The sequence below is a fragment of the Microtus oregoni genome, unplaced genomic scaffold (assembly GCF_018167655.1).
Source record: "Microtus oregoni isolate MIOR12 unplaced genomic scaffold, Mior012 000000F_ref0000247, whole genome shotgun sequence".
NCBI lineage: Eukaryota > Metazoa > Chordata > Mammalia > Rodentia > Cricetidae > Microtus > Microtus oregoni.
This window is the reverse complement of record NW_024543059.1, coordinates 8,463,605-8,476,315: the sequence shown is the minus strand read 5'-3', so window position 1 is coordinate 8,476,315 and position 12,711 is coordinate 8,463,605. Positions and strand designations below refer to the sequence as shown.

Sequence of the window (12,711 nt, the reverse complement as noted above, 5' to 3'; positions counted from 1 at the left end):
GAAAATGGCCTCCATAGGCTCATAGGGAGTGGCACTATTAGGAGGTGTGGCCCTGTTGGAGGAAAACTGTCACTGGAGGTGGACTTTGAGGTTTCAAATGCTCAAGCCAGGCCTTTTCTCTCTGTGTTGGCTGCTGATCCAGTGTAGAACTCTTGGCTCCTTCTCCATCACTGTCTGCCTACACGCCACCATGCTTCCTGTCATGACGACAATGGACCTCTGAACTGTAAGCCAGCCCCAATGAAATGTTTCTCTTTTTAAGATGTCTCTTTACAGCAATCAAACCCTAAGCCCACCAGTGACTTTGGTTGGCACTACAATAAGGCATAAGTCTGAGGTCTGGCCTTCAACACACGACTTTAATTTCTAGTGTGGGTCCTGCCAAGTCATTCTCTCTTCCTTGTGATCCTGGTGGGCATAGTTACTCTGGCATGGCTCACTTCTTATCCTTTTCTTTACCTTCACCATGTTCATAGATGATATTTTTCACAGGCTGCTCAACATCTTTGCCATCCATGGCCTTCCCTCAGTTGCTATGACCCGGCTGCTGTTGCATTTTGCTTGAGCTATTTCAGTGCTGTTCTGCAGGTGTCTTGTTCCTCTGTTCATTCCTGGTACCCAGCCTTGACCCACATCAGAAGGCAATCTCTCTTTGCACAGAGTATCAGTAGTTCTTCTGTCTGAATAATGTGGATGTACTAGCCCCTAAGGCTTAGGGAAAACTTCTCAGGCTCCATAAGGGAACAGTTAATGCCTTCTAGCACTGGGCCTCAGGCCTCCTGTGTGTATTGCAGGCAGATGAACCCTTACTGGTTACTGGAGAACCTCCTGTCCCATTCCTTTGCTTCTGCTGTTTCCCAGATGTGAAAACACACCGACTCTACAGCTGTTGAAATCTTGCTCAGTTCTCATCAACTCAGCTAAACTGTTACTTCTTTGGAACACTTCCTCAATTGCTCTCCCCCAGAGGCCCTCCCCATTAAGATTCTCATGTACACTTTTCACCTTGTACCACAGTGGCATCCATGTCCTTTCAGGGAAGTTCTTAGATGGCAAAGGTCATCACTGTCAATGACCAGAGCAGTGTTTTGTATAGAGAGAAACTTCAAAAGTTACTTAGTGAAAGGTAATTCCATACAGATCAAGAGAACACTCCTCTAAAGGCAACAATAAATTGGTCAGGTCTCCATTCATAGGTGGTGGATGAAATACGCTTTATGCTAAAAACGTATATGTACCGTACCTGTCTGGTGTACCTGACTTTTCTCCCAAACACCATTCTTTATTCTTACATGAGTTGACTGGTTAACTGTGTGTATGGTGCACACACAGGAGTATATTGGACATGTCTATTTGCCCAGGTGGAGGCTAGAGCAGAACATTGGGTGTGCTCCTCTATTGCTTTCTGAATTATCACGTTGAGATAGGGAGTCCCACTGAACCACAAGTTTGCATTGTGGAGTAGACTGGCTGGCCAGTGAGGTCCTGGTATCCAACTGTATTCCCTCCAAAATCCTGGGGATTAAAGGCACACTTGGCTTTATCTGTGGGTGCTGGGGATTCAAAGGTCCTTGTTCAGAGTAGATGCTCTTATTAACTGAGCTAGGTCCCTAGCCGCTACATTACTTCATTCAGTAATTATTGGTATACTAGAATAGCCCAATAAAAGATTTCCCTGACCATGGTTAATAGATATCCCCTCCACCCTTTTAGGGAAATACTGGAGGAAGCTATCCTTGAAACACTTTTCAGATATTACACAATCTGTAGTTAAAAACAATAAACCACTTTCTACCAACATAAAACAGGCACAGTTTAAAAACAAAACCAACACAACGAACAACAAAGCAGGCAGGACTTAGGCTTGTGGCATGGGGCAGAGTGTCGAGATGCCTGCTGCCAAAATGGAAGATCTGAATTTGATCTCAGCTACCTGTCCACATGGTGGAAGGAGAGGCATGACCCCTAAAACGCTGTCCTCTGACAGCTACGAGTATGTCCATAGCATGCACACTACACAATAAATAAATTAAAATGCAATACAAGGGCGATCTGTGCTATTTTTTCTTGTGGTCACTCTGTAATTATTGTGACGAGGGAGCTGTAAGACTAGATAGTCTCTCTCTCTCTCTCTCTCTCTCTCTCTCTCTCTCTCTCACACACACACACACACACACACACACACACACCCCAGTGTCTCAGCTCTCAGATGCTTAAAGCTTTGGCAGAGGGAAACCCTCAAGGCCCAGAGGGATGACTCCAGGCCCTCTGCCACAAGTCAGGTTAAAGAAAGTCCCACAGTGAATCAGAATTTACACATGAATAACCACCTAAAGTAGAATTGGATTTGAGCCGAGTTTTCTGAATAATACTTCATATTGTGAATTAGTAGCAGAAAGAAAATTTAACAATGGCTCATGCTCTCATCTGCTGAAACGACACTTGCTATTCATATAACCACAAACTACACTTCTATTTATATCATGTTAGTTTTGGCATCACTAATTGATTGGATAGAATGAGCTAATAACATCTAGAATGAGTCCACACTTAAGAATGTAATTATTTTCTCTCTCATAAGAAGCATGTTATTTTGTGGGGCCTTGCTATGCTCCTGCTGGCATTATGAGGTTGGTGACTTCTGTCTTCTTCTGAAAGTTCAGCTTTCTCATCTGTGAAATTGGCACATTAACTGTGTTTAACTCACAGAATTGCTGTTAAGTACCAAACAAACAATTAGTACCAAACAATTAGTAGAAGGGCAAGGAGTAGAATTCAGTAGTAAAGATCTTTCTTATGAGCATGGCCTTGCGCCTGATCTTATGCAGTGAAAAAGAAAATGAATACTCTATTTAACAAAGGCAGCTAACAGCTTTCAAGAGTGTCGGAGTCGAGATGTAGTTCGTTGCTGAATTCATTGGTGATTACAAGTTATTTTTTGGTTGAGATCTCATCTCAACAAGTTGTTGGTTAAGGAAAGAAGAGGATCTGCACAGCTAGCTACCTGCTGAAGGTTAACTTGGTGCTTGTAATTAATTAGATACAATTTGGCAAAGTTGCTGTATTAGGGTTTAACACCGAACATTGTCAGTGCTGAGCATGCACTTTTCTCCCTAGCTATTCTTGGTCTGGTAAATGTATATCGATGTCTAGGTTTGTGCTTTAGCATATATGTGGTCCATTTCCTGGTAGGATGTACGCTGACTGCCCCCAAGACCATATAGACCACAAGTGGTATGGAATGGGATACAGAACTTCTATAAATAAATGCCTGACAACTGAATTAAAGGGAAAAAAAGGCAGCTAACAGATGTTCAGCATAATGGGCACACTAACTAGAATGCAGTGGTTTTCTAGCATACTAACTATAGACAAGAGTTTTCTATTGTTTCCTACCAGTAGTTACATAGCACAGTATTGACCCAGCATCCCCAGAGAATGTGATTCTATGGACCCATCTCCAGACTTGAGTCTAGGCATCTTCCTTCTTAATAAAAGCCTTAGCTAATTCTGGGGGTACTGCTTGCTACTTTACTGCCCCTAATCAATGAGTAGATACTTTATGGTTATTTTTATCATAGCCTTTCTGCGGCCCTAGGTCAGGCACTGGGAATGGACTCCTGGTCTCTATAAGGTTATCTCCTTTTGCTTCTTTTTTTCCTCATTTTGATACAGATATGTTACGTCTTCATTCTACCAAAACTCTCCACAGGCTTTCTCTGGCCTTCAAGAGAGCCCTCCGTGATGTGGTTCCTAACATCTCCTTTGCTTTCTCTTTGACACTCCAGTCTTTGTGCTGAAACAGCATTAAGAATCTGTGGCTTTTGTAGACACACAGGGCCATGTCCTCTCTTAGACACTGTCATTTCCACCTCTACCATTCTTTTGCTCCTTCGTACATCTTCCTGTTCCCCCAATGTTCACCCTGACCATTCTTTCTTCAGAGCTCCAGAAGAGGTTAGTATTGTTGGGCTGAATTCACACAGTGGCCTGTGCTCACCTCGCACCCAGTGCTTACCGGATTCTATTTATTACTTGTGCACAGAATGTTTCAGAATTGTGTGCTTCCATTCCTGGAATCACGACCTGGCTTTTAGTGTACCTCCAAGACATATCTGTTACACTGAAAAGCTTAAAAATTTGCTGAGAACTAATAATATGAGAAAGGAATATAGCACAGTTAACAAATGGCTCTATGATGTTTTAATTTAGCCAGCTTAAGCCAGCATGAATAAAAACCCCAGTGTAATCAAGCCAATGAAAGTACCATCAAATTTGAAGCATTTGAGATTCTTTTTCACAATTTTTTACTTCAAGATGAAGTTGACCAAATGCATTCAAGTGTCAACATACATAATTGCAAAAAGGGTGGAAATATAATTAAGGTTGAGAACAGATGAGAGCCACACAACTGAACTATGTTATAAAGTATGCACTGCATGTATACGTGTGTTTCTATGCATGTGTGCAGTGGATAGAACTTTTCAATTAAATGTTTTATCACATTTGGAATATAATGTTTTAGATTAATTTGCTATTTCAATAGTAAATTTTTTTTAAAACTCAAGATCTACAGAACAATGCATATACATAAAAATACATTAGGAACACGACTTAATTCTATTCCACTGAGCTACCAGAGGAGACACTCCCCAACCTGTTGATCTGTCCTCAGGCTGGGCATGAGTTCCAGTTTTCCATAATCTGCCATTTATGCTAAGGTGTGTTATTAGTGATGTAGCTGGCTTTGAGCCCATTTCTGCTCCTTTTTCTCTCACCCTTACCCATACTCCTGTAAGTCACTCCAATAAAACTCATTGGTTGAACTTGTTGAAGTTGGGCTTTGGTGCTATCCTTTACTTTGGTCTGTTTTTGTTTTCCTATCCGGTGAGTAATATTTGTGCACATCTTCTCAGGAATAATGTCACACAACACTCTGAGAGCCACCTAGAGAAGCCATTATCACTGCCTTATCAGATAGTTATCTGTGTGCTACCTGGGAAGGTCTCAGTGGACAGAGGAGTTTGAGGGTTAGAAAAATGTGATTATTGTGTTCTAAAAGAGAGTGAACTAGCAACATCACTCAGACTGGACCAGTGATGCTGGAGACCTTCTTTGTGCTTCTATAAAATACTGTAAGTCTGGTTAATCTATATTGCATGCTGAGAAAGAACAGGGGAGAGACCGGAGCCAGGAAAACCAGTTAGGAAGCTTCTAGAGGGCACAGATGGAAAAGCAATGATGAATAACCAAAGAAAGGCTTTTCTAAATTTTTTTTAACTTCTAGGAAAAAGCTTGCCTTCCTTCCTGCATACCCATGAGGTAGTATGACCTGTGACTTTCCTTTCACTCCTCCCCCAACCTGGATATCTAGTCCATCTTAGTGACATTTGAGCTTTTTATACCTGGTTCCTCTATCTATAGATTGACTCTACGTGGATCTATTTTTGTAGGGGTGTATGTGTGGGGGAGACACAGTCATAACTCATCTCTCAAAATGTTATTTAAAACCCGTGACAAAAACCAATTCTGCTAACTCACACTGGTAAAACCAATATAATTCCCATTTTGCTAAGAGAACCATCAAATTGTTTTTTTGATAGCTGGTACAATGCTGGTTCTGGTACCAGCAATCTTGGGGTACACGAGAAGTTCCAAGAATCAACACAATTTCTCAATGCTGACTCCAGTTTGATTCAAGGACACTGCTGTCACCGGGTCCTATGTGGTATCATTCTGCCCACTCCTCCTCCCTCACTCAGCATCTGCTCTTACAAACTATTATTAGGAAGCACAGAGCAGACATCTGCAAATGATAACCCTCTCTGATTATATTTTAGAAGTTATTTCCAAATTTCCTTTTCTATTGCTTTTGGTTCAGATTTTCAGAGTTCTGTACCCAGAATATTGCAGCTTTCTCCAACTCCTTCTGCCATCCATCTCCGTCCTGCCCTCACAGTTGATAGGTAAATGCCTCTTAAGCCCTCTGTGGATGTTCCTTTCCCATTATGTAAGCACGGTGCACCAAAGAGTCAGCATGAGTCACGTAGACATGTTTGGTGCTGAGGCATCACTATACACAGGTTTAGATCTTTGCCTAGAACACTTTAGAGCACAATCAAGTATAATCAAGACTGTAATACAGATATACTTGGTACAAGCTCAGAAAAAATACTATGAGGTCGGCTTTGGCCACAACACCCACGATTCTTCATTTTCTACAGGATAAAGTACAAGCTTCTTGGGTGAGTTAAGTCATCAGAACTATCTCTCCACTTCTGAGACCTTTTATTCCCCTTCATAAATGTCCCTTGCAGTGTGGCAACTGTGTTTTATTTCTTGCCTGGCCATGGCCTGCTCCTGCTTGCCTCCCACATCCCATAAATTTCACCAATCCCTTTAAGACTGGCAATTCAAATCCTCTGGGTTTGTAAACCAGAATTTCCTTTTCCTTTGTCCTCTGCTTTCTGGTTCTCCTGGTGATGGTTCTGTGACTGCCTTCCTGTAGGGCCTGAGCCTCTCCCCTAGAACACTGACTTCTCCGGGTCAGCAGTGAGGGTGTAGACTTATACTTCTCTGTATTGTCCCACACTGTCTCTGTATCTGGTGACTGACGGGACACGTTAACCAATACCTGTGCCCTCATTTCTAGCTTCCAGGCTACCGTAGCAGAAGTAGGCGGCCCATAGCTCACTTCAGAAATACGTATATCAAAGAGGAAAAGCAGCTTCCCTCTCTCTAGATTTATGTTTCTGCTTGAGTTAGTTTTTGACAAAGCTAATCTGGACTCATTTTGCTTCTTCATTTTTTTTCCCTGCATATGTGTGACATGTCTCAAGAGGAAAGAGATATTACTACATGCTGTAGAAAACAGATAATGCGCTTCGGAATCAGTCAGGTGTGAGTTCGATTTACTTTTCTAAACCTCACTTTAAGTCTACACAGAAGTAAACGATTTCCCTTGGAATTGTGTTTAAAAATGTATAGAAACTGGAGATTTACAACTTACTATGTGTGTTATGTATATGTATGTTCATGTTCATGTGCAGTTGTGTTCAAATGTGGCAGCCAGAGGTCAGCTCACTTTCCCTTTTTCATACGCTTTGTTGGGAAATATTATTTTAAGGTGTGCTTGTTTATACCGCATTTTTTTTTTAACTCTGTGAAGCTGTGATTCTTTCCCTGTCTAAAACAGCTAATAAAGAGCTGAACGGCCAATAGTGAGGCAGGAGAAAGGATAGGTGGGGCCGGCAGGCAGAAAGTGTAAATAGGAGAAGAAATCTTGGAAGAGATGAAGGAGCAACAGGAGAACATAGGGGGCGGGGACATCAGGGGCCAGACCCCTAGACACCCAACCCAGCCAGGGAGTAAGTACAGAATAAGAAAGGAAAAAGTCCAGAAGCAAAAGGAAGTTGGAATGGTTTAAGTTAAGAAAAGCTGACAAGAAACAAGTCAAGCTAAGGCCATGTTTTCAGAACCAAGAATAAGCCTCCGTGTGTGATTTAATCAGGAGCTTGGTGGTGGGCCCTCCAAAAAGTCAAACGAGTAAAATATCACACAACACTCTAGGATTTCCAGCCTAGGGAAGGATGCCACCCAACCCATACAAGGCAGGATTTCCCACTTCAGTTAATCACCATCTATTTTTGAGAAAGAAATCCCTTTTTGTCTTTATGTAAAATGGTGTCAGACCAGTTATGACATATTGCACGCTGGCACTCACTCTGGCCTGCAGTCTGCCTTGGAGGCCAGACTGGTTGAGGACTAGGAATCTACTTGCCTCTGCCTCGCAAGTGCTGGGATTACAAACACGTGCTGTAGTGCCCATCTTTTTACATGGATTCTGGGATCAAGCCCTGATCTTCATCTTGATGCAGCCTCCTGAAAGCAGGTTTAACGTGACCAGCCACCTCAAGCTCCCACCATCAGACCATGGCAGAAACTGTGACTCTGAATAAGTCTTTCCTCCCTACAGTTGCTTTGGTCTGGGTGTCTAATCACAGCCATAGTAGGGAAATTAATTAAGACGTTTACCAGAAACAAATAACACAGCAATGGAAAAGACAGGCTGTTGAAATGACCTGAATTTAAACCTGATTCTTGTACGTACCCCACTAATTGTGTTATCTTAGACAAATTAGGCAGTCTTGCGAAGACCAAGTCTGTTGATTTTTTAAAGAGAAGAACGACAATTCACTAAGTCATGAGCGATCCCTGTGATATTATATTCCTGCCATGTTATTTCCTTGACTCTAATTGTCTTTGGAAACTCGCTGAAAGATCTTGCCCTTTTAATTTATTGGTTGCTTCACAAGGTGACTTACACACTACCTCAGGCTTTGTAGCGCTCAATGTCATTTTAATCAATAATAGCCAGTTCTGTAAAAGTGACTTGAGTAGCGACAGGCCAATTAAAGTTCAAATTCTTTTATGACGAGTTCTCTGCTCACTCTCAGGCCTGTTAGCCCTATAGAGACTCACAGCTTGCGGAGACCTGTCAGGCTCGTCATAGGCTGCCCCACTGACTGGTTCTAAGGCTGTCCTACTGCAGCAACCGTGGTGTTCACCCCTAGTTGCCCAGGACACTTTGGTGCTCTGTAAATGCAAGTGACATTGTCTGTCCCTACTCTCTGGACTCTTGCATAGCTGGAAGCTTTCTCCTCTCTTCAGTGCTTCCCTCCCTCCTTCCTGCTTTCTGTGTTGATATTTAAGAAGTTTCCACATTTATTGTTCTCATGGAGATTTGAGAAAAAAATGCTTTTATGTCTAATAAATTTCTAAGCAGAATTCATGGACAATTATTAATGAAAGCTACTTTAAAGATCGTTGAATTTAGAGATTGCCAATAGAGGACCATTCCCAAGGTTGCGCTTGACATGACTAATTGATAGTACTTTTGATTCTGTTGAGTTTATATACACCTTTGGAACCCTTCTCAACATGAAACTGCAGATAAAAACTGCTAGTACCTGTCTATGAACAAATTGGAACTTGCCGTCCCTGACAGAGTCCTATTTTGGCTATAAGGTTCAAGGCTTTGGTGACTCGGCAAATTAAAGCTAGAATATAGATAATTGCTTTCCTGACCTTCAGATTTAGGATTTGCTTCCCATGTTATTCTTCTCCTCCTTAAATAGCCCATTTGAGTCCTAGAGTTTACATTTTATTTATTAGCACATAGTGTTTAACAAATACAGTTAAAAGGGTGTGGTGGTCTGAACGAGGACGGCCCCTATAGGCTCATGTTATTTGCATGCTAAGTCCTTGTTGATGAACTGTTTGGAAGGGTTAGGAGGGGTGTCCTTGTTGGAGGAGTATATAACAGGGTGAGCTTTGAGGTTTCAAAAACACATTCTAGGCCCAGTGCGTGCGCTCTCTCTCTCTGTCTCTCTCTCTCTCCTGCTGGCTACCTATGAACCAGGCAGGATATAGGTCTCAGTTATTACTCCACACCATTCCTGTCTGTTTCCCCCCACGATGACAATGGACTGGCCTTCTGAAAATGTAAGCAAGCCCGCATGAAGTACTTTCTTTTATAATAGTTGCCTTGATCATGGCATCTCTTGACAGCAATAGAATAGCTCCTGAGATAGAAAGATAGTCCAGGTGTTCTGGCCTGTCACTGGCGTAACTTCTGGGAAGAGGGGTCCATATTACACTTTGTATACTGCACTAGCTCACCTGTGCATCAGACACAGTTAGGTATTCAATTCAAATTCTTCAGCACGTACCATCTGTAGGCATGGAATAAGTACGGCATGTATTATTAAGTTCACACCAGGAAGTAATAAAAATTTCTACTGTCTTGAGGCATGGAGAGATGGCTCAGCCATTAAGAGTACTGGCTGCTCTTCTGGAGGATCTGAGTTCAATTCCCAGCACCCACATGGCAGCTCACAACTCTCTGTTAACTCCAGTTTCAGGGAATCTGAATCACACAGGTATACACATGGACAAAATACACATACAGTAAAAAAAATAAATTATTAAATTTTTTTCTACTATTTTGTGTTGAAGTAGTATTTAAAGGAGTCAATTCCGTGATGTCCCAGATGCTCAGTTTTAAGAATGACACCGTATGTACACAGATGAGTTCCTATTTCACTTAAATATTTTTTTTGGGAAATTAAAATACTGTGGTATTGACTAGACTTCTCAATGATACATCTACTTAATATACAAAGGGCAATCCGGGGGATTGGGTAACAAAAGTCTTAGCAAATGATCTATTTATTTTCATAATGATACTATTGACCAGAACTTGTGGTGTTTTTCCCCACCCATCCACCCACAAGCCACAACTGTTAGGGGAGAAAAGTAAAGCAAAGAACATGGAGAGAAAAGGAATGGGATGTCCAAAGGTGGAAGGTGTTATTTTATAACAGGGCACAAGACCCTGGTACGGCCTCTTCGAGAACTATATTTTTAAAAGACAGTGAAGTTACAGCCAGTGTCATGCCAGAGTAAGATGAAGAGAGATGCCTTTGGCCTCCTCTCCTTTGATACGTCTATCATTGTGGTAGAGGTTCTGGCCATGGGAATTAAGTAAGAAGAGCAAGTAAAAGTCATCCACATTGAAGGGAAAAGAAGAACTCTCTTTTCTCATATGGCATATCTTCTATATAAAAAATTCTGAGAAATTTAGTAAAACTATCAAAACCATGACAGGGGTTTATAGAAGTTATAGGATATAAGATCTACATGAAATAATATAGCTCTATACATTTGCCATGAATGATCTTAAATGAAATTAAGTAAATGATTTAGATGCAAAGGAATACAGTTGGAACCCAGTGCCTCTCTGTGAACAAAACTAACTCAAAATTGGTTAATATCCTAACATAAGAATTGCACCTGTAACCTTCTTAAAGAAAGTTTGATATAAACCTTTGTGACCTTGGATTCTGTAATGTTTCTTAGACATTGCATCAAAAAGATTAGAATTAATCAAAATAAAAATCATGGTTATATTAAAGAATACTGTCAAGAGGACAAGAAGAGAACAGAACTCTAAAGAGGAAAAAAGTTAGAAAAAGTCTGTCTGAAAGATCATTTAAAGGCAGAGTACAGGGGGAGGGAGACGGGCCAGTGGTTAAAGTGCTTGCCACCAAAACAAGACTGGAGCTGAGAGGTTCAGAGCCCAGCTAAGTTGCCTGTAATTCCAGCCTCAGAAGGCAGAGAGGGGATCTCTGGATCAAGTTGACAGCAAGACTAGTGGGATTGGTGAGTTAGAGGTTTGATTGAAAGGTGCTGTCTCAAAGGTGAAGGAACAATATAAGAAGATTTCTGCCTTTAACTAGCCAGCCATCCACATGTACACCATGCCATACACACGTTCACAAACAGAAACATAAACATGAATAAGTGAAGAGAAAGGTTTTACCACAACCCCAGAGTATATTTAGAGACTCTATAACCCAGTTAAAGTAGCAGCAGGGAAATGCCAATTTAAAAATATACCTAATTTGAGTAGACAGCTCTTAGAAAAGATATGCCAAGTACAGAATAAGATATACTAAGGCCAGAAAAAGAAATTCGCCAGCTCCACTGATTAGGGAAATACAAATCAAAGCCACAATAACACACGGCTTCATGCTAACCAAGATGGACATTATTGCAAAAAACAAAAGAAGCATTGTTCAGCGCGGGAAGAAAGTGCAGAACAATACACTGTTGATAGAAATGTGAAGTGTGTGGCCACTGTGTAGTCACCTGGCAGTTCCTAACATGTGCACCACAGCCATCATATTGCTGAAGGAATCAGCAATTTTGCTGCACTATTATAATCAATGAAAGTAAAATTATGTGCATCAAAATCTTAATACAAATTGTCCTGCTAGTATTACCCCCAGTAGCTAAAGACTGGGAATACCGCAAATGTCTGTCATTTGATGAATGGACATGCTAAATGTGGTATGGCCATACAATAGAATTTTATATGGCAATAAAAGAAACGAAGCACTTTTTTTATTTATTCATGAAACAGTATAAACGCAACTTAAAAAATATTGCGGTGTGAAATCAGCAGTCACAAAAGGGCACATTCCATTTATATGAGGTATTGACAGGCAAATCTATAAAGACAAAGTAGGTTACTAACTGTGGTCGGGTGGGGAAGGAAGGCAGAGGAATGGGAAATGATTATGCGAATCGACAGGATTTCTTGATGGAGTGATGAAATTTCCCAAACCGATGGAGGTGACAGCTGCCCAACTCTAAATTTAAGTGGGAAAGTCATATGATAGCTGAATTAATTCTCTGCCAGTAAAGCCGGGGCTAAGAGGGGATGTACACATGAGTGTTAATCTTGGTAGGATTTTGTTGTTAATTCTCTCCCATGTCTGTCACAACAATCTACATATTCACTTAACTGACCCCATGTCTGTATTTCTATGACTACAGTCTTTTGTGTATAATGTGTGTCAAACTAGATACGTTATCAGATGAGTAGATACTGTCTATGAAATGTGACCTTTCAGAACATTTAAGGAAAACACCTAGACTATGTTTTACCATCTTCAGTATAGTCAACACATCATTTTCATCATCACTGGCTTTGTCCCAGGAGTTAACATCTTTATAACAAACCCACTTTATCAGAAATGGCATTCCTTTAGCGATACATTTAGGACAGTGTTCTTTTGTCTAGTGGCACTATTATTTCTTTGCTATTAAAAGCCTGAATGTTAATTGTCACTGAATCTACGGTAA

The 12,711-nt window shown here is 41.0% G+C and overlaps 1 protein-coding gene across 24 annotated transcripts in view; it reads right to left on the bottom strand.

Moving 5' to 3' along the window:
- Dlg2 (discs large MAGUK scaffold protein 2) overlaps positions 1-12,711 on the bottom strand; it is a 1,645,338-nt gene that overhangs the window by 45,781 nt on the left and 1,586,846 nt on the right. The window lies entirely within an intron of this gene.